The sequence below is a fragment of the Culex pipiens genome, chromosome 1 (genome assembly GCF_016801865.2).
Source record: "Culex pipiens pallens isolate TS chromosome 1, TS_CPP_V2, whole genome shotgun sequence".
Classification (NCBI taxonomy): Eukaryota; Metazoa; Arthropoda; class Insecta; order Diptera; family Culicidae; genus Culex; species Culex pipiens.
Genome location: NC_068937.1, coordinates 134873293 through 134895379, shown reverse-complemented (window position 1 = coordinate 134895379; position 22087 = coordinate 134873293). Strand labels below are relative to the sequence as shown.

Here is a 22087-nt window from a genome sequence, read left to right as displayed (position 1 = left end):
CCTGGTGGCGCCAAAAAACGCGTCCCTTTGTTTAAAGGTCCCCCGCACGCACACAAAAACAATCATTAAATGGAAGTCGTTGCAGCATCATCCCACGCTGAGTCCCTGCGTTGCAAGGATCTTTAAAAAGGTCCTACCTGTTTCGTTCGGTTTTTCTTTTTTTTTTTTTGCGAAAACCGCACGGCGCACAAGTGCGTCACGAGAAAGGTCCCGGGAAGGTGGAATCGATTCTCCCTGCACCAGCAGGGATTTAATTTTAAAAGGACACAAGAGCCGCATGCCGGCAGGTTGTTCTTTGTTTGGGACTTTTGGCAAGGAGAAGATGAGGAAAAATCGATTTCGAGGCAGGGTGCCGTAGAAAATTGCGATTTCTGCTTTATTTTTCGAGAAAATTAGATTTTTAAATGATGATAGGCTGTCAAGTTGCGCATTTGCCGTTCTGAGGAACTCTAGATGATCGTTTAAGTTTTTTTGAAGGTCTTTAAAAATTTAAAGGCAACAACCGCACTACGAACACAAAATAAAACTATTTCGAGGAATTTGATACGGTACCTAAATTAGAGAATAAGAAGCAGTTCATAGTCAATAGTCTGTGCGACAAACGCAACGCAGTGGGGCTGGCCAAGGTTCAATTTTGTGTATACACCCAACTGGCAGTCGCATGATTGTGATGCATGGCGGCATGAAAGTATATCAGAATCTGCATGAAATCTGTCCTCATGCATTTTTTGCGATATAGGGGTATGACATTTTTGCCCGTTACCGACAATTATCGACTTTACCGACGGCTTTTTGGTTGTATTTCACAAAAAAACACTTAGCAGAACGAGGATTGAACCACCAACTTCTTGGTTATTGATCCGACACGCTACCACCGTGCCATGGACGCTTGATGAAAAGTGAGTGAAAGAGCACCAACATATGCTTCTCTTTGGAGTGTTGCTCGGGGACGGGCCAGCATTATATGTGTTGGTGAGAACTGCAGATCGCTGACATGTTTACACGCGGGCAAAAATGATCTACGGGCCTGCTGCAAAAAATGTTATAAAATATGACATTTTCTGCAGCAAATTCAATGTTGCAGATTTTGAGATATATTTTTACTTTGGGTGTAGGCTTAATGTGGTAATGCTTCCATATTCTTCTTACTAAAATTCAATCGCTTCCAAAAGCTCAACCCTGCGATAAACTCCAAAACAAATGCTACCAATGCCAGCGAGCCTCCCATGCCAAGAACCAGAAAAGGCACTCCCAAATCGGACAGATCCAGCATGGTCACTTCGTCAGCTTCGCCCGGAATCGCAACCCGCGTCCGCCAATAGTGGACGTACGATCGCTCAAACTGAGCCGCCCACAAGGCGAAGAATCCCGCTTCGAAGAGTCTCCGCTGGCTGCGTTGAAACGCGAGTTTCAGCGGATTCCATCTGCCAAAGACGTACAAATCAACCATCAGCCCTAATGATTCGTCCAGGATGTGGTGTCCAAACTCCTTCCGATCGCAGAACTCCTCCCGTTGAACGTATAACTTGGCGATGACATCCGACAGGATGATTCCGTACTGCATTTCACAAGGTTGAAACTTCCACGTTTTATCATAGTCCAGCTGACTGTAGATCCCGCTTTGGTTGGTAACTGCCAGCGAGCCCGCGTGAACTTCCGACTGTGTCTTGAGCCGGATTGCGAATCGCGCAAAGTCGGCAATCTCGCGCGGGACATCCGTCAGCGGTTTCTCCGTCATCAGCGATATGATCCGTGCCGAGTACGACTCCAGCATGAAGAACGCGTAGAACGTCAACGCTGCGAAGCAGATGGTCACGGGACCTTTCGTGCGGTGGAACTCACCGCGCTCGAATCCGCACACGGTTATCAGGACTAGGCTACTTTCGAGGGTGTTGAAGAACAGCCGTTGCGCGATCATGCAACTCCCAAGTACCACAAGCAACGTTAGCCAAACCTCGAGTTTGTACGGTTCCAAGAACACTTCCAGATCACTGAGTATGCGTCCATTTGGAGCCATCACCACCACGCCTGACGACAGTACCGAAATCATAAAATCCGGACTTGTCCTGTCCGAGTAGAAGGGATTCACCATGATCCGGCTGTTTTCGATACACTCCTGAACTAGTCGCCAACGGCACTCGCTGGGGTTCTGCCCTTTGGGGCACGTCGCACGTCGTATCTGGAAGGTACCGTTGAGGTGGCGGACAGTCGACCGGAACCAGAGCGCGTGCGTACCGATGAACCCGTGTCCGTCCAGGCGGACCTGGCGGCTGTTTTCCTTGATCACGAAGTGAACCTCGTGGCCGCCGAGGTCGCGCAGGTCGTCCTCTGGAAAGAGGTCTTCAGCGGGAGTTAACGCGTGGATCGTTTCAACGCTTTTCGCGATCGGATGTAATAGGTAGATGGTTCTGCTGAAAGGATGGGTAGGAATTAGAACCGCTTTGGTCAGTCCGTACGCTCCGAGCAGTTTGCTCATCTTTCCGATGGCTTGCGGGGAATCATCCCAGCAGAAGGCGAACACCGGTGTGTGGATGTCAACGTTGATTAGGAGCTTCAGTAGTGATTTTTGTGAGGTGTTCAAGCTCAGGATCACGAACGATGGTATCCTGTCTGGCAGAGAAGGACTGGTGGGTGTTATTAGGGTTCTGGGAATGCTCGTGAGGTATGTTGAGGTGACGAGCTCTTCAACTACTGGATCCGTGTAGGTGTTGTAGATCCAAATGTCGAAGGTTGCTGGACGTAGTGCGGCGTAGTACTGCAGGGTAGTCTCCGTATACCGGATTATATGGTTCGGATCAAAACAAATGAACAAATGAAGCGTAGCGAGAGCTACGATGATTTTGAGGTTAGCTTGGTTCGACATTTCTCAGCGCACTGATACAGGCAACCCGAACGGAATCATGAATATTTAATAATCTGTAGGTATTATCAAATTTATCAAATTTGCTGATGCATCGCATATCTAACCCAGTGATGTGAAGTTATTACTGACAATTCACTGAGATTTATGTTTATATTGTGTAGTTCAACCTCTTCGAAGTCAATACGAACGACCTTCTACGAAACTCCCTCAAATCACACTTTCTACCGTGTGGCGGTAGTTCAGGTCCCTTGTCCCTTTCGGGTAATTGCAGACCCCCAATAAAACAATTGTCACTTCCAAGAATCATCTATCCCGAAAGGAAGGGGGCGCTTGCACTTGAAATCTTCAATTTCGAGGTTATGTATACGATTATTACACCTCCTTTGTCGGCTTACCTCGACACCGACAAAGTGTCCTCCATTTCTCCAAACAGTAAAGTCAAAAGGTTGGCCATAAATGACAATAATAAAACGGATCTTACGTAACCCGGGACGGGTTGGCGCCTGCGATCTTTGCCCGAGGAGTCGATTGTGTCGATAGGTGTCATAAAAAGATTTGCTTTTCTCGCTCGGGGGGGATCGCCAAACCTTGAGAGTTGATAAGAGTTGTTTATTCTAATGTGTCGATGCGTCGAATCGCTCACGGTCGCGTTGTGTGTTCTGTAACGGTCACCTGCGTGCCGCGGTTTGGTGGGAATCGCTCACCGGAAGTGTCGTTCTAGGCGCTTGATATTTGCACAGTTGCGTAAGGTAAACTGCCCGAGCTGTCACTTTTTGGCGTGATGGATCTCTGAGTTGTGCTTCCAGGAATCTGGTCGTTACGCCACAAGCGCCTCTTCAACAGGTCCTCCTCGCCAAGTGAAGGAAGAAAGTCAGCAGGTAATTTATGGCAGGGCGCTCTCTCCTCTCAAGAACGATTTATTGCTTTGGGTTCGGATGACCTGCCGTGATTCTGCTTGGGCTTCTTCTTCTCTTTGCAGATCGTTCGTCCATTTCACGCACAAATTATGCAAAAAAGAGCTACTCATTTCACAGGGCGTGCAGCTGAAAGTCGGAATTAATGACCGTCAAGACTAGAAATTCGACGAGAGCGAAAATCTGCCAGTAATTATCCGACGCACTTCAAGATTGATGCTAGTCCGAAGTCGAAGATTCTTGCAAATCACTGCCGCCGAAGGTCCCTCGGTCGGGAGTCGTCCTTTCAAGTCCTGCCCAACGCAGTATGGTGCAATTTTCCTCTTGGGATGCGGCACGAAACTAATTTTGAGGGAAATTATAGTTTTTCTTTCGCTTTTTGGGTCTTTTGTTTCCAGTTGTAATTTTTTGCCTATTTCGTCTGAGCTCGGCACTTCCAGGCAAGTGTGACGAAACTGTTTTGGTTGAGATGATTTTTCGTTATTTTACGAGATTACAGGGCACTCGAGCGACACTTTAGCGCTGGTTTCTGGAGCAATACTGCGAAGCTGCTAAATATATGTTTTCCTCCGTCGACAACAGCCCTTGATACCTTTTGATGACCCAAAAATTTAAAAAACCTCAACCAGCTGACCCAATCCACCACAAACCCGCCGTAACTTGATCGCATCCGCTTCGCGAACCTTCTCCCAGCAATTCGGAAAAAAGATCCGACCCGCAGGACCAACCGCCGCAGCCAGCGTTTGAAGGTCCGCTGGTGACCCGAACTCCTCCAAAGTAAACAACCTTCCAGGATCGTCGTCGTCGTAACCGGACACTTTTCGCTCGATCGTTCGCCAAATGTCGGTCAACGCCGCGGGTGGTGGTGACGATCACTCATTTGCATAATCCCTGGCTCCGATTAGCTGCGATCTTCGGGTTATTGGAAACTTTCCTTTTTTTATCCCTGCGATGCTGTGGCCTCTTTGCAGGACACCCACAAATTATCGAAAGATAAATATTGGCCTTGGAACCGTATGGCGATCGTCGGCGATCGTCTCGGTTGCCAGATGTCGTCTGTGGCACAGATTAGATTAGGTTTGGTGGGACCTTTCAACGAGCTATTTAGCACACACTGTATTATTAGCGGGCTCACTAATTAATGGTCGATTAATTGTGGCCAAGATTTATCGCCCCGGGATCCCGCTGTCTCTGTTGTTTCAATAAATACGTAGCTACCTTCAAGAATCCGGTCGGCTTGATTGGAAATGTTGGTTTTCTGGCTGGAGGACCCTCGGGAAAGTGTTGATCTTTGGGAAGAATCGCCGCTTCGCGAGCTGTGGTGCGTAAGTGTGCCCTGTGCCTGCGTTGAGGATCGTCTTGAGTGCCGGCTTGGTGGTGCGTAGAGATTCTTGCGTTGGTAGCCCCCCCCAACCTTACTGAAGAGGGTGGTAGCTCTTGAGGAAGAGATGCGTCGAGGACCGGGCTGTTGATTGAAGTTGGTGGTGAGAATCTTTAGGATTTTGTTCTTCTAACGATTTTTCTTTAGATGAAATTGACGTTTTCAATTCAAAATCTCATTGAAATTGACATGGAAATAAAAAAATTTACCCCAACAAGTCGAAACGGTTTCAGAAGGCTTTGCTGAAGCTCCCCTGATTAAGTTTTATCCATTTGGCACAGGTAGACATGGGTCGCCTGTAGATCCATTAGTTGAACCTAATGATATAATGTCAAGCGATTGATGCTAGTTTCCTTCTACATTTTTCAACTCATGTAATTAAATATTTTTCACTGAAATTGTAATTTTTGACGAAAATGGGTCTATTTCGCAATTTTTGACAATGTCGAGTTCGGGTCACCACCGGACCTTTGAACGCTGGCTCGTTCTTTCAACGGCAGTTTACCACAACAAGTTTTAACGGTTTCCGGAGGCTTTTCTGAAGCTGCCGGGATCAAGTTTCATATACTTGCCACCGATTGACTCGGGTCACCTGTTGCTCAACTTTAGGAACCAATTGGTGCCATTTCTAGCGATCGATGGTTGTTTTCTTCTGTATTTCTTAAAATTTATTAACTGCACGTTCTTGAAATTCTCGCCCGTGTGGATCAATCGGACCGCGCACTGGACTCACAATCCAGAGGTCGCCGGTTCGAATCCCGCGGCGGGCGCTCTAAAATTCTTTGTGTAAATATGGGTATTCGGCGCCGTCGCTCCGTGCCATACTTTCATACACTTAGGAGCCCAGGGCGGCGAAGTCCTTGTAGATTAAAAGGAAGACACTAGTGGTTGGTACTAGCAATGGTGGCCGACAGCTATAAAGTCAACTTCGTTTCGTTCTTGAAATTGAAAATTCTAGCGGAAATCGAGCTGATTTCGCCATTTCCGCCAACGTCGAGTTCGGGTCACCAACGGACCTTCGAACGCTGGCTCGCTTATTTAACGGCAGTTCGCCGCAACCAACTCCAACGGTCTCCCCAGTACATCCTGAAGATGCTCCGTCTCGAATTTCATCCTCCCGGTCCTCCCCACACCTGCCATCTGTTGGCCAACTCGAGAAACCACACACCGCCGCCGCCACTACGCAAATTAATCCTACAGGATTTCCACACCACTAACCACACACTTGCGCAGGCGCGCGCTCGATGGAAAATTAAGATTTAACACATCGATCCCAACCTGCCCACAACACAGCACACAGGTTGCTATACCTGTTGAGGTTTGTTGTCCTTCCTCTCCTCACCTCTCCGTCTCGTCATCCCGAACCTATTGGAAAAGACAATACATACCACCACTACCTGTTCCCTCCTAATGTCCCGCACACACCACCGGCTTCTTGTCGACGGTTTTTTGTGTTGTGTCGAACTCTCTTTCTCGCTCCTTCGCACGATCGTACACAAACATTTCCATAGTGTTCGGGCCGGGTTTTCATTCACAGAGACAACCAGAAAGCGATCCTCTCCTCTCGTAGCAGCTCACGGTGCGGGAAGGAGGCGGAGGAGGAGGAGGTTTAGGAATCCCATTGTCGATCCTTGTTCTCCGGGGGTTTCCTGTTACCTTTCTTGTTTTCACCTGTGTCAATGTCCTGCGTGCGCTACCTGATGCGATCCTATTCGAACTCGGTAATTGCTCTCTTGGACGACCTCATAATGGGATTATGACAGGTTCGCTCTCGTTCCCTCTCCCGCACTCTTTCTTGGAGTAGTGAGTCCTGGGATGTGGGAGTGTGCGTGTTTTATGATTTGTTTGCATCTACACGGATCGTTGTCCGTTCGTTTTTTTTTGTGTTTATCTCTGGACCGCTCGTGCGCTTCTGTTTTGGTTTCCTCGTCCACTTGTTGGGCGCAGATTCGGTGTAGTGGTGAGGCCGGGGTCCAACAGGGATTTCTGGCGCGAAAAAGTGGCGTCGGGTCAGGTGACCTATCAGATTTTTTGTTCTGGATTCGTGTAGGTCAATGGGATTGATAGTTCAGGTGGATCTTGGATCGAGAGTTTCATGTAGGAGTGCGATTTGATTGATCCAATAGTTGCGATCACGATGAGAAATTGATCGTTGAACAGTAACTGGAGCATCTTGGAGGTTAGGATGTGATCTTCTCAAAGATCATAGTAGTGGTCAACGGAACCAAACGAAACTTGGCGTTTGGGACTTTAAAAGATCACCAAGAACTGTACCAAACTTTTCCTAATCAGGCAGGTTTCGGTGGTTTTACAAAACTGAAGTTATTCAGACTTTTCTGGAGTTAAGGATCAACCTCTTACCACTAGACCAAAAACGATCGCGTTTTGGCGATCCTGCTACACTAGCGAAATTGACATAAAATTTTAGAATTACTGATCTTGATGTTCTGAAGGGTCAACCTCCAACGTATGAGTTGTTACGAGGTCGACAGCTGCAGTTTCACCCCAAAATGACCATCCTTTCGTATGCAAATGGCCGGGGACCTCCCAAAACGGAATCCCAGCTCCGATTTCAATTAATTTCTGAATGCAGCCCAATCCTTTAAGCCCCATTCGGAAATCGATTATGTGGCCGAAAGTTAATTGACAATCAGCCAACCAAAGCCGGCTTCCCGAAATTGGCAATCAACTCGGCCTCGAAGAAAACTAATTAACGATCAGCAGCGGTTTTAGGTCGAAGATCTTCGACCTGTCCCGAGAGCAAAATGCCCTGCTCCATTGTCATTCAAATGGAGACCTCCACCAATTCTTCAGGTGTGCTCATTTGCATCTCTCCCTTCCAGTGTCCTTCGTGTCCTTCTTATCAATTGTGGAAATGGGCTTATCTCCGTAGAATAAATAAACACAACCGGAGAGGGCGAGTCCTCAGTCCTTGGAGGTCGGTCCCCGGACCGTCTTATCCCGGATCGTGATTATCACTTGCCAGTTAGCAAAAGCAAATACTGCTGCTGCTACTTCTGCCCAGCCCTGAAGAGAAGGTTCAGCTCCCCCTGCTGCGCTGAAATCCCTCCGGATTAGCCGGGCTAGGCTGGGCAGCAAGATTTTCATTCATTAGCCCAGAACCCGGGTCCGAACTCCGCGCCAAAAGCGTACGGATTTTGGCGAAAAGCCGCTTTCCAGCGGCTCTTTTTACTGCTGTTTCATGTTGCATTGTGTAACGAAGACGGCGACGCACACACACACATCATGCAGGGAATGCAAAACCAGTTCGAAGAAACGGTGACCCTTCTGCCTGTTGAGAGTCCGAGTGTCTTGGGGAACGTGCTTGGAGTGCAGAATTTCTCGATGCGTTCGATGTCTACAAATCGAACAATTCCAGCTAAATAACTGTATTTCCAGAATCGATTGCAGCTATTGAATGAAGTCTTCTGGCGAGATTCCGTGAAATCATGCACCGACTTCACTAATTGACCCCTTCCGAGCTTGTTCTGAAAAACAACTCTCAGAAAAGAAAAAAAAAACACACGTCGGAAAGAAGCCATAACCTGAAACGCATCTTAACGATGATTGCAGCGCGGAAAGGATGCATCAACGCAAGGAATGCAAAATAATTTGCAGATTACCGGTTCCTCTCTGTCTCTCTCGCTTTTTTTCGGTAGTCCGCGGCGGCGCTACCTTTTTGAGCGAGAATATTGGCATCGAAGCCTCGAGAGTGGCCCTTTTCCCACGGTAACAGGTTTTTCGAAAAGATAAAAAATACAGTTATTAATATAACAACATCGAATAATTACGAGCCCCCTCGAGTGCGGGGACCGGTTGCAACGACAAATGATTGCGTGCAATTTTCACAAATTGATGCTTGATTTATAGGAGAGAGTTGAACTCGCTTCCTGATGGAGTTGGAAAGAGGAAAAGTTACTGTAAAGGAAGTTGTTAAATTGGGCATTAATCTTGCAATAACTTGCTGGTATGATCTGGAGTCAAAATACGACAACCTGCTTGTTGCGGCGGTAGGACTTCTTACGATACCAAAACAATATTCCTCCATACTCACTGCTGTTATGATGTTATGATCTGGTGTCAAAATCCGATAACCTCCTACTTCTACGGTGGTAGATACACATGTCTTAAATCCTGGAAGTTCTTGGATAAACTAGGACATCACAGGATACCAAAAAAATAGTCTACCATACTGACTGAAGCTATGCTACTTTTATCCGGGGTCAAAATCCGAAAACCTTTTACTTGGAACGCCGGTAGACCCACAGGCCTTAACTTCCGGGAGCCCTTGGATGATCTAGGACTCCAACATACCAAAATAGTAGTCTACCAGACTTACTTAAGCTATGCGGGTATGAAAATCCGACGACCTCGTGCATGTTGCGGTGGTAGACGCACAGGCCTTTACTTTAAGGAGTCCTTGGATGACCTAGGGCTTCCCAATATACCAAAAAAGTAGTCTACCATACTAACTGAAGCTTTGCTAGTATGATCTGGTGTCAAAATCCGACGACCTTTTATTTGGTACGGCGGTAGACCCACAGGCCGCAACTCCCGGGTGTCCTTGGATGACCTAGGACTTCCCAATCTATCAAAAAAGTAGTCTACCATACTAACTGAAGCTATGTGGGTATGATCCCGGGTCTAGATCTGACGACCTGTAACTTGTTACGGTGGTAGATATATAGGTTTTATCTCTTAGAAGTTCTTGGATGATCTAGGATATTCCAAAATACCAACAAGGTAGTCTAGAGACCATCCATAAACCACGTGGGTACTTTTTTGGAAATTTTAGCATTCCATTCTCGCGATATGAATGAACATATAACGAGAATTCATGAATTTGTATTCATGATTTCTTGAACGTTTTTCATAAAATCACGACCACTTGCATACTGCACCGGACCTCGTAACGCTGCCTCACCAACTTGATGGCACCGACAACCAAACCACAACGAATTCCTCTTCATTGTCCACTGAAGGAGACACGCCGATTTGATTGCCCAAAAACCCCTTTTCAAAGTCTCAAAATCGACCCGTTACGCGTCCATCTGGTCCGATCCCGGCCAATTTCACACCTTTCCCTTTGGTGTGTCCCAGGACTGACCGCCGGTCACAAAAGGAAATTTTATGCAAATTTGCGGTTTGCTTTCTTCTCGGTCAAACCAAAACCAGCCCCGTCATCAAAGGATGAAGAATTACGATTAATGATGGATCGGGTTGTCGGCGGCGGCGGCAGGTTCTGGACAAGGCAGAAGGGTCAACTGTCACCGGCTCGGGCGCGGTCCGTTTGATGGACGATTCCGGCATGATTTATGGTTCATCAAAAGTGACAAAAGCGAGCTCATCCAAAACATTCGTATTCATGGGGATTTTGGCGCGGATCTTCAAACGCCGATCGGAATGACCTACTGAAGGTCCTACGATCAGTTTTCAATCGTAACTTTGCGTAGATCTGCCCGGATTCCTCGTAGAACCACCCAAGTCAGGAAATGCCATGAGTCATTTATAAAGCGACTAACTGACGGTGCCAAAAACATGTCCGCTCAGTTGCAAAACATGTGTGCGAGCCCTTTGCAAGAGGTTCTACCAGAAAAAACTAGACCAGTTGAGGTCCAAAACGGTTATCCCAGCGGGGAGTCGTCCAACGTTCCAAAGACGCGACTCAGACGTTTCAAAAACAAAACAAAAATTGTGTACATGTTTATGGAACTTGCATCGGTTAAGTGTGTATCCCGAATGTCAAAATTGCAAACACATGTAATCCATATGGTTTGGAGTTCTGAACTCAGAGGATTTTTTTTCCTCTGTCCTTTAAACAAGTCGCCGCCGAAAAGTCAGCCAAACCAGATCTGGTTTCGCAAAAAAAAAATACATAAAATTACGAAAACGAAACCCAGAGAAAAAACTGTAACAAACGCACTTGGACCCGAACTCCGGTGGTGGTGGAATTTCTGGGAAGAGACTGTGATCCTGATCACCCCACAGACTCAGCCTCTCTTCCTGGGATCGATCCGTCGATCGTGACTAAGAACAAATACCGATCGTGTCAAGTGCGTTTCTGGGTTCTTTCTTTTTGGTGGGAGGGAAAGTGCCTCGAAAGTCGAGAGATCGGCACTTTTCTATTGAGACGAGGGCGATCTTTTCCTTCTTTTCTGCGAAAGGGAAAAGAGAAAAGTGCAAAGGCGACTATTCTGCGTCCGGAGCGGTAAGAAGAAGACTTGTACAAACCAAAACCCTAATATGTTTGAGGTTTTTAAAGTTTAAAAGGATTTTTTTTGGCGGCGAGAAACAGTTGGTTTTGGGTGTTGGGCAGGATCTGCTAGCAGGGTTGTAGAGAACTTTTCTAAATGCATTCGTTCTTGAATTGATTTGGCATCTTTAAATAAAAAGTTGGTGCGCATGGTGGGTATGTTACAGACATGACCTAGATGACAAAGAAAACGAAAGTCACTTAACTCGTCTTGTTCGTTCAGTATGCTATCGCCTGAACATCCCGGGGGCATTAGAACTTTCCTGAGTGTGGCTCATTCCGTTTAAACGTCAATATCTATGCGCTGCATCGAAATTCGAGAAGTTTGATACTCAAACTCAAAATGTCTATATTTGTGCTCATCACGAAAATCAGAATAATACAACACTTTTCCCCCATTTTTTTTTAAAGTAACGTTGTTTTGCACTTGTAAGCAAAACTGTCCGATAAAGTGCAGTCAGGATGTGAAACCTGAGTCGAGAGTCGAATATCCAACTTGCAGTCAAATTTATTACTGATCTTAACTTGTTCGAAAAAATAAATATCCATTTTTCTCACGACTTTCAAATCAACACAAAATCTGAAAATTACCAGAGTTCGTTTCCTGAAGAGCTCCGCAAACATTGATCCGCTCCCTTCCAAAGGTGTGAACGGCAAACAATCCTTCTTTTCCGAAGGATTGCGATCGCAATTCCCAGGAAAAGTAGCAGACAAGTGCGACTTTTCAGCAGCGTCGACCTTGAATCACTCTTTTATGACGCGTTCGAACCTGACTAATGAACTCGCAAATTGGCGAAATAATGTTTGATTTTTTATGATGAGTGAAAAACGAAACTAGATCAAACGTGATCGTTGTTTGGACTTCCAAAGGATTTACTTTTGTGCGTGCTAAAAGAATGAAGGGACCGAAAAGGGTTCACCGTTTGAAGAAAGCCGACGCAACGCAAGGATCGTCTACCTGTGTGAGGTTTACGGTTTTCGAGAATTAGACAATGCTGTCAGACGATCTGCTTTCTATTTCAGCGTCTTTTGAATCGACGATGATACTTGACAGCGATCATTGAACTCTGTTTACCTTGAGATTGAACTTGCTCGAGTAATAGATCTCTGGTATGAAAATTAGATTTCTAAACTTCTCAAAATTATCTTAGGTAGAATTTCTTCTGTGGAGCTCCCGTCGACATCTTGCAGTCCATGGGTAAGATTTGCTTCGTCTTTCTAATCTCTTGAAGCGTTCCGAAGTTCGACGAAGACGCTTGGGAGTAGCTCCAATTCGTGCTACAGAGTGAAATCTTCCGTAGATCCACTGAGACAGAAATACTACTGTAGATGCTATCCAACCTACCGCTAAGATCCAGCGTGTTAGTCCTAGATCTTTGTGAAAGTGTTTATTAGATTTTTCGACATCACAAAATTATCTTATGTAGAATTTCTTCTGCGGAGCTCTCGTCGACAGCGTGTGGTCCATGGATAGGATTTGCATCGTCTTTGTAATCTTTTTGAGCGTTTCGATGTTCGAAGAATACACGTGGGAGCAGCTCCGATCCGTGTGACGGAGTGATACCTTCCGTAGATCCATTGAGACAGAAATACTGCTGTGGATGCTATCCAACCTACCGCTAAAATCCAGCGTGTTAGTCCTAGGTCTTTGTAGGAAATATAATTTGAAATTGGAATGCTCTTCCCCAAAGTGATGTGACGTTTCATGAAACGTTTAATTCTCTCCTCCAGATGATGCCTCAAGTAAGCAAATATCCCAGAATCGAATATCCTTCGCTGCATTGATTCAAATTGCGCGGCAAGTTTGTTTTGTGGACCAAAGTAGTACATGCCATAGCCAAAGTTTAAACGTTCCGGTAGGCTCTCAAACTTCTCCGGCAGATCCAGGTCGTTCCAGATGGCATAAAAATAGTTGAAAACTTCTTCAGATGTCAGATATGCAACGTTCTCGGAATGGATGACGTAAAAAAAATCTTCGTTCTGTAGCACATTTGACCACCGAGAATCTTCCATGAGTATCTTACGTTCGATCGACAGACTGGTTTTGATCTTCCAACCCGACTGCAGCAACTCCTCTAAGCTGTTAACTTCGAATCGAGTCGGCCAGTTGGTGATCCACGAGGTCAAAGTATTTTCAAACACCGTTCGGGTAAAGAACGCCACAACAATCAACGCGATCATGACGAACCGTTCCAGACGCGCAGTCCGGTGGAGATTGTATGATTCAATGTTGAACCAGGGCAGCAGTATCAAGTCGTTTCGAAACAGGCTCGGAAAGCAATACATCAAGATCAGAGAGACGATGACCTGCAGGAACATTACAACCACCAAAGGTAAGGATCTGGAATTTCTGAACAGTTCGAGCACACATTGCGATCCACGGTTCGGAATCATAATTGTTGATACGGTAGGATTAAGTGCTGCAACGTAGCCATCAGATCTGCTCAAGCCCAAAGTGCGATCCATTCGAATGATGTAATCGTTGAGCTTTAGATTTTGGTCGATGCGCTGGACAAAATAATGCACCGTTTTGTTTAGCTTGCCGACAATGATTTGGATTAAATCGATATCAACTCCCGACGGGTGCCCATCTTCGAACCCTATGTACGGTTCGTTCTCGATTGCACTTATCACTATAGGATTGGAATCGATAGATCGTCGTTGAAACATCACGATCGTCGTGGGATGCGTAATAACGCGATCTATCAAGCTGAACAGCGATTCAATATCTTCCTGAATCCTTCCTAAAACGACGTAGACAACTCGATGATGAGTCATGGTCTTTGCCAAAGATTCAAACTGCGCCTTCGTGGTCCATCGGAATACTACGACGTAGTTTATTTGTGGTTGAAAATGTTTTGAAAATTTGAACCCCTGCAAAAAGAGATCGCTGATTATATTAGACAATATGGAAGGGTTGTAGATCATACCTGGTTCGCAAATTCAAGAAACACAATCACCAGACTAGGATTTCGTATCATGAGAAAACCAGACGTTTGCAAAACGGGAATTTCTGCAAAAGCTGAAGAAGTCAGCAATCGCTGGACCACGTCATCTGCATAGCTATTCGGGTATGGTCGGTAGATGGTGCAATCAAATGGTGCGGGATGATCGGTGCGCAGGATCTCTATTATTGATAGAAGATTCTCGGACACTTCATCGATCAGTGTTGCCGACGACACCGCCGCGAGCGCCCACAAAATCCACGCAATCCAAACGAGCTTCATCTTTGAACTGCGCACTACAGTTAAGGACACGTCAAGATTATTTTGAACCTGAGAAAAGCACAGATGTTCATACCCTGGACTATGTGATTAAGTTTGGTGATTACGGATAAGTTTGGTTGTACAAAAGGTATACTTCGATACATACAGCTGCATAGATCATGTCTCTGGACTTTGAAAATTAAACTTTATTCAAAATCAATAAAAGCAACACTGATACATTAATTATCAAACAAACATGTTGTACATTACATTAATTTTAAATTGTATGCCTTCTGTTATGATTCTTCTCTAGCCGTATAGTGCCCGGGAACGAATTGTTTCGTTTTCGAAAGGTTCGAGCCTTTTTCAAAGCTCGACCAGGCCCAACTTTGGCAGTTGAACAACTCCGTCTTACGAATAATTCAAGCAGGCAGGTTCCCAAAGAAACGGTCCACCCTATTGCCAAAACCCATCGAGCTATTCCCATATCGCGAAACGTTATAAATGATGTCACTAAAATATTTTTTTTCGCAAGGATTCGACGCTTCATAAAACGTCTGTAGTTCTCCTTCACGAGAGACTGCAGGCAAGCGTAGATTCCAGTCTCGTGTAGCCATCGCTGCATTGTTTCAAAATGTTCGATAATTTCAATTGATGACCGAAAATCGTACATTCCATATCCAAAGTACAGTTGTTCCGAAAAAATCGTAAACTTTCTCCGAATGCCAGCATCGTGCCAAATGACCTCCAAACCACTGTATAATTCGGTGGTGATCATGTAAGCGGCCTTTCTGGTCGACACGATCTTCATTTGTTCCTCATACTCTATAGCTTGTGTCCAATCAGGATCCTTCAAAAGGAGCCTGCTTTCGATCCACAAGTTGGTTTTCATCTTCCATCCGATCTGTTTCAATTCCTCCAAGTTTTTTACCTCTGAACTAGCCGTTGATTTTGTAATCGACGAAATCAACGTATTTTCAAACGCAATACGAACAAAAAAGGTAAATACTATCAGTGCTATCACAACAAATCTTTCTAATCGGCCAGTCCGATGCAGATTGTAGCATTCGAAGTTGAACCACGGTAGCATAACTAAGTTGTTTCGGAACAAATTTGGAAGCCGATACATCAAGAGCATTGATCCAATGATCAAACACATGATCAAGATCAATAGTCCATGGTGAATCGGCTTACGTATGAATTCCAACACGCTATACGAAATACTAGAGGGAACCATGATAAAAGCAATAGTAGGACTAAGTGCAGCAACGTAGCCGATTGAACTGATCACGTCTACGGCTCGATCCAAGTTGATGGTGTTTGGTAAAGTCCTGCGCGAAACACTATCAGTATTTCTACGTTTTCTCTGTGTTACATCGATCGATTTGTTTAGCTTTTTCGCTATGATCTTAACAAGTTGAATATCGATCCCTGACGGCTGCGCATTTTCGAAATTCACAAAAGGTTTGTTCTGCACGGCGCTAACCGCTAAGGAATTGGAACCCTGCGTTCGATCTTGGTGTATCACTCTGACACACTCTTCCGAGTTTGTACCTAAAGCCACGTAAGTAACTCGGCTGTGACTCATAGCACTGGTCAACGATTCAAACTGCGACTGTGTCGTCCATCGAAAAACCACGACGTAGTTTGGTATTCGTTGAAAATGTTTGAACTGATCGACCCGCTAAAACAAAAGACCTCTTTCATGTGAGTTTACAGATATAGATTCCGGATCGTACCTCGACTGGAGAATCTAGAAAGAAAATCACCAGCGAAGATTCTCGAATCGAACGTAAAACTGTTGGATCTACAAAATGGCGTTCCAATTGCAATACTGGAATATCAGCAAAAGTTGAAGAAGTCAGCAAGCGTTGAACAACAAGATCGGCGTAGAAGTTTGAGCGTGGTAAATACAACAGACAACTAAAAGTATCCGGATTTTTGCTTCGCAAATCCTCCACGATAGGGAGGATTTGTTTGGTCAAATCTTCGATCGGTAAACTCAATGTCCATGCTGAAAGCTGAATCAAGATGCAAGCGAAAAAATTGACTTTCATCATTGGACTGCGCACTGAATGTTACATATCTGAATAAGGACGAATGATGAAGCAGGTAGAGGTAAAACCAAATAAAAATTTATGTGGACATACTCAGCTTATGGGGGAGGAGCACAAACTATAAGGCTCCGAACAGTGCTGAAAATGTCTTGGGTCATGACACAAAAATCGCCGTCGCTGGCACGAATTTGTCATCTCCATTCACTGAATCGCAAAAGCGTGACATAAACAAACCCGGCGCGGTCGTGAGTCTCCTAGCTCACCGAGCAGCTACCACTGCGAGGCACACAGTAAAAAAATCGTGGTAATATTACATTTGGAAATGAGTACTTTAATACCGTTTAATGAATTCAAAAAAAATGAGCACATCTGAAGTTGACATCTTAAGATTTCGATTTCGAATTAACGATATCAAATTTGAGTGTCGAGTGTCCATACAAATTGGTATAATAGTCGAATTATGTCAGCTGTACTTCAACAACCACAAATAACCAAGTAATTGCATAGTTCACTAGCTGATACAAAGTCACCGTCGTTCTCAGAGGAGTGCCCTCTTGACGTTATTCACACTATATAGAGTGTGTATTAAAAGTGTGTTAGTGTTAAAAATGAATTTCTCACGGATAGTTTGGTCCCTTAGTGTACTCTTTTGGACGACTAAAGGTCAATCCATAGAATATAAAGTTTCTAACGTGATTCTCTCAATTGTGAATGAACTGCGCAGGGAAAATTCAAGATCATTCGATTGCACATTTTATCAACCTAATCCAACCTTCTACTCAAATCTTGTTGTCCAATATTTGCTGTCTTCTTCGATGTTTGAAAATATTCCAATCCTGCAGTTGGGCAGCCATTTTGCAGACTCAGTATTTCTTCAATCAACTCTAAGGCCTTCTCTGGTGATACTGTTCTTGGAGAATCTTAAAAAGGTATGCTACCGAATCATCGGTAAACTTTTTAATCTACTACATTATTTTTCAGATTGAGAAAGGTATGCTTTTCAAGAATTTTCATCGTCAGTCGAATTTCGCAGTAGTTTTTCGACTGGACACGCAGTCGCAGTTCAATTCGCTTAGAAAATTTATGATTCATCGCCGAGTATTCTACATTGGCTTGAAAAAACTTTCGAATGAGATTGCGACAGTGATCTTCCAAGAAAGCTCGCATGATTCTTATCCCATAGCAGTAAAAGCCATGGCGAACAAACCGTACGTCTCATTTCAAGAAGGGAAGCCGTCAGGAATCGATATCGATTTGCTACTGATCCTGGCGAAGAAATTGAACCAATCAGTTTACATTACCCAGTCTATATGTGAAAAATCCGAGTGTCTTTCACGAAATGACTCGCGGTACAATCAATCGACAGTACACTTGGATCGTGCATTGGCCGTAAACTATTCCGGCGACTTCGTAGCCGCGCTGACACCTACCGTAGTTTTGATCATGGTTCCAAACAGTGGCTCCGTTAGTGTAAAGAAACTAATCCAAAACCCAATTGAACATTCTCTGGTCTCCTTCATGTTGATTTTGATCATCGGTTGTTCAATTGTGATGATTCGCCTGCCGAAACTTTTCCGGAACAATTTGGTCATGCTGCCGTGGTTCAACTTTGAATCTTACAATCTCCACAGGACTGGACGTCTGGAACGATTCGTCATGATCTCGCTTATTGTACTAGCATTCTTCATTCGGACTGCTTTTGAAAACACTCTAACATCGTTGATAACCAGCTGGCCGGAACGATCCGAGGTCTCCAAATTAGAGGAGTTGATGCAGGCAGGTTGGAAGATCAAAACAAATCTATGGCAAGAAAAAAATATCCTTTCGCAAGATCCTAAGTGGTCAAATGCTTTGGAGTATCAGCCAAATATTCTTCGCAAGTCAACTGAGCCGACAGCTTGTTTGATCACTGCAGAATTGTACAACGGATTGCAGGTGATTTGGGACGATGCAGGCATGCGAGAAGGTGTTAGAATTCTGCCAGAACAGTTAAACTTTGGCTATGGAATGTACTACTTTGGTTCGTCGTTTTATCTTGCCGGCCAGTTTGAAACGATACAGCGCCGACTGTACGATGCTGGAATCTATGCTCATCTCGAGTTTCTGGAGCAAGAAAGACAAAAGCGCTTCATAAAGCGTCGAGTTGTTTTGATCACGAAAAACTTTGAAGCGTCGTTTGTTTCGTTCGACGATCTGCGATTCACTCGCTGGGTTTTAATAATTTCATGGATAATTGCTACGGGAACATTTCTGTTCGAACTGATCTTAAAGAAACGTCACCCAAATGCTCGAGTATGTGTCCTACGATCCTCTGCTAAATCTATAGAATGTCGAACACGTAGCAATTCGTATCCGTGGACCTTGTCTAACCGAAGGGATCTATACAGAAGGAACACCATTTAGATCCTGATACATAGTTGTTCACCGATAAATTGATGCCTGTGTTTTGGTTGATTCTATCATTTGTTCTTTTTAAAACTTGAAAAATTCCTCTAAAAAAAACGGTTTGACAAAATAATTGTTTGTTTTAATATTTTTTGTTAGCTTAATTCAGGTGTAGGAGTCGTCTCCTTGGGTCCTGTCTCGGTGGAGTCGCTGGTAGGCAGTTGGACTCACAATCCAAAGGTTGTCAGTTCGAATCCCGGGGTGGATGGAAGCTTAGGTGTTTGCAATTGCCTCAACAATCAAGCCTTTGGGCACCTAGTTTCGAGTATGGTTCTCACAATCGAGAACGCCAAGGTAATGCTTCGAATCCCGGGGTGGATGGAAGCTTAGGTGTTTGCAATTGCCTCAACAATCAAGCCTTCGGGCACCTAGTTTCGAGTATGAATCTCACAATCGAGAACGCCAAGGTAATGCTGTAGAGCGAATAATTTGATTTTCTTTTTGTTTAGTATATTTTAGTTTTTGAATAATAACACCAAGAATCGTGCTCTTTTGTGCGACTTGAGTTTTGCATCCAAACATAGAAGCGATCTGTTTAGAATTACCCACTCTGTTTCCATGACAGCCGCCGTAAAGTCGCGATAAGAAGGTCGTGTTGGTCTATTATTGTAAACAGTATTTAGGTAATAAAGGAAAAATTACCAGCTGTCCCTTAATTTTTTTTCTGAGGGACCTGTAAATTTTGCAAGTTTCAGAACTCTTCAGCATATTCAATTGTCAAGATCAACAATGAAGTTCGTTGCAATAGCTTGGTTGCTCCTACAGTCATCACTGCGGATTAGTGGAGATTCCGTAACAAATGATATAGTGTCCATCATAGAAAACTTGCGCAACCAACATTCCGTAACTTTGGATTGTGTCCTTTATCGCCCTGCTTCGACTACATACGAAGATGAGCTTATTCCACTGTTGCTAAAATCTTCTACTTTTGCTAATATTGCAGTTGTTCAGCTGGGACGCCATTTTGAACAATCAACTACTCAAACGATGATCCGGAAATCTTCAATTGTGATAGCGTTATTCGAAAATCTTGAAAAGGTAAATGGCGGTAAACGTTAGGCTTGTTTTTTTACATGCAATGTTCTTTTTAGATTTCTGGAGAATCATTCGGATACTTTTTGAAGAATTTTCACAAAACGCTGAATTGCGTCGTGATGTTTAGATGGACGACGCAGGCGCAGTTTGATGCATTTGTAAAGACTATGAGTCAACATAATGTTTGCTGCGTAGTTGTGCACAGATACAACGAAAGGATTAGTGTGTTGGTCCTGCAGAAGGCATCGAATACAGGTCCAATTTCCGTGAGCACTATCGAGAATTATCCTTATGTTTCGTTGAGTAGTAGCATACCCACTGGGATCGATATTGCTCTTCTACGAATCATAGCTTCTTATGTTTCGTTGAGTAGAAGCATACCTACTGGGATCGATATTGCTCTTCTACGAATCATAGCTTCACGTCTGAACAGATCGCTAGAGATCAGTCAGTTTTTCTGTCTTGACACAGAAGCAAACTCAGATTGCCTTACGCGAAAAATTTCGCAAAACAAGGAATACACTATCCATCTGGATCGAGACGTTCACGGCAGTCCTTCGGCTGGCTTCATATCAGCTCTTACTCCTACGAAACTAGTTATCATGGTTCCCTGCCAGAGTACTTTGGACCTATTCGGCCTTCAATACAAGCCTTTCAACAAATGGATGGCCATCACGATTCTCTGCGTTCTGCTCGGTTCCACAATGATTACGTGTTGTGCTCCAAAGCTGTTTCGGAACCACCTGATTCTGCTGCCGTGGTTCAACTTTCAATCGTACAACCTCCACCGAACCGGTCGCCTCGAGCGATACACCATGATGTCACTGATCCTGTTCACCTTTTTTATCCGGACTGCGCTGGAGAACAGGCTCATTGCGATCTTCTCTAGCTGGCCGCTGCGCTCCGAAGTGAACAGCTTTGAGGAGCTTTTGAGCGCTGGCTGGACCGTACAAACTGCGCTCAGGTTCGAGGCCCGGGCGCTGCAGGAGGATCTGCGCTGGAAGCATGCGATACAGTACGAGGGCTTTCGGCTTGATAACACCCCGGGGCAGGCCTATCTGACGACTGCGAGGCTGTACGAAAGTTTCAGCACACTCTGGAAGGGGATGAATTTTAGGTTTACGTTTAGAATCCTGCCGGAGCAGTTTTGCCTGGGCTATGGATTGTACTATGCTCGGGTGGACGACGATTTTGCTGGACACTTTGAATCGATGCAACGGCGTCTGTACGACACGGGGATCTATGCGTACTGGAATGGCATTTTGCAGGAGGATATTTATCGTAATTTTCAAAAGTATTTCATGCTACCCAGAGCTGCCGATGGAACGGCTAAAATACGCTTAGAAATAGTGTTGGATGACATAAAGCGGATTCATTCGTTGATATTTTTCTGCTGGATACTGTCTGGAGTAATATTTATGCTGGAAAAAATCTGGCCAAAGGGAATAATTTCAGTTGCAAGGATTCGAGATATTCAACAAACAATAATCAAAAACACTCGAGGTAAGAGAGGAATTCGAAGCAATAGCTTTCCACTAATTGCTGTGCACATCCAGGAAGCACGTCATAGAAGATATACGATGTAAAGAAGTAATTGGCCTTTAAATGTGTGTTGTTTGTGTGTTACGATTTTCAATATCAATATCATCAAGAATGATTAGTTATCAGAAGCCAAAGTTTGAGCTAGAGTCTAAATTGAAAAATGTCACAGCATTTCAATTGTGTTGAGATATTCTTTACTGTAGTGCGCAGTTCAAACATGAATTTAGCCAGAAAAGTGTGGGTCTTGAGTTTGTTCGTTGTGTGGACACACGGTATTAAAGTCGAAGATATTTCTAATGTGATCCTGGCAATTTTAGAAGATCTGCGCAATGAAAATCCAGAAAGATTCGATTGCACTCTTTACCAACCTTATCCAACCACATACGCAGAT

General features: G+C 44.5%; 1 protein-coding gene across 2 annotated transcripts in view; it reads left to right on the top strand.

The window, feature by feature from the left end:
- The window catches only part of LOC120418323 (M-phase inducer phosphatase-like), a 169152-nt gene that overhangs the window by 36486 nt on the left and 110579 nt on the right, over positions 1–22087 (top strand). The window lies entirely within an intron of this gene.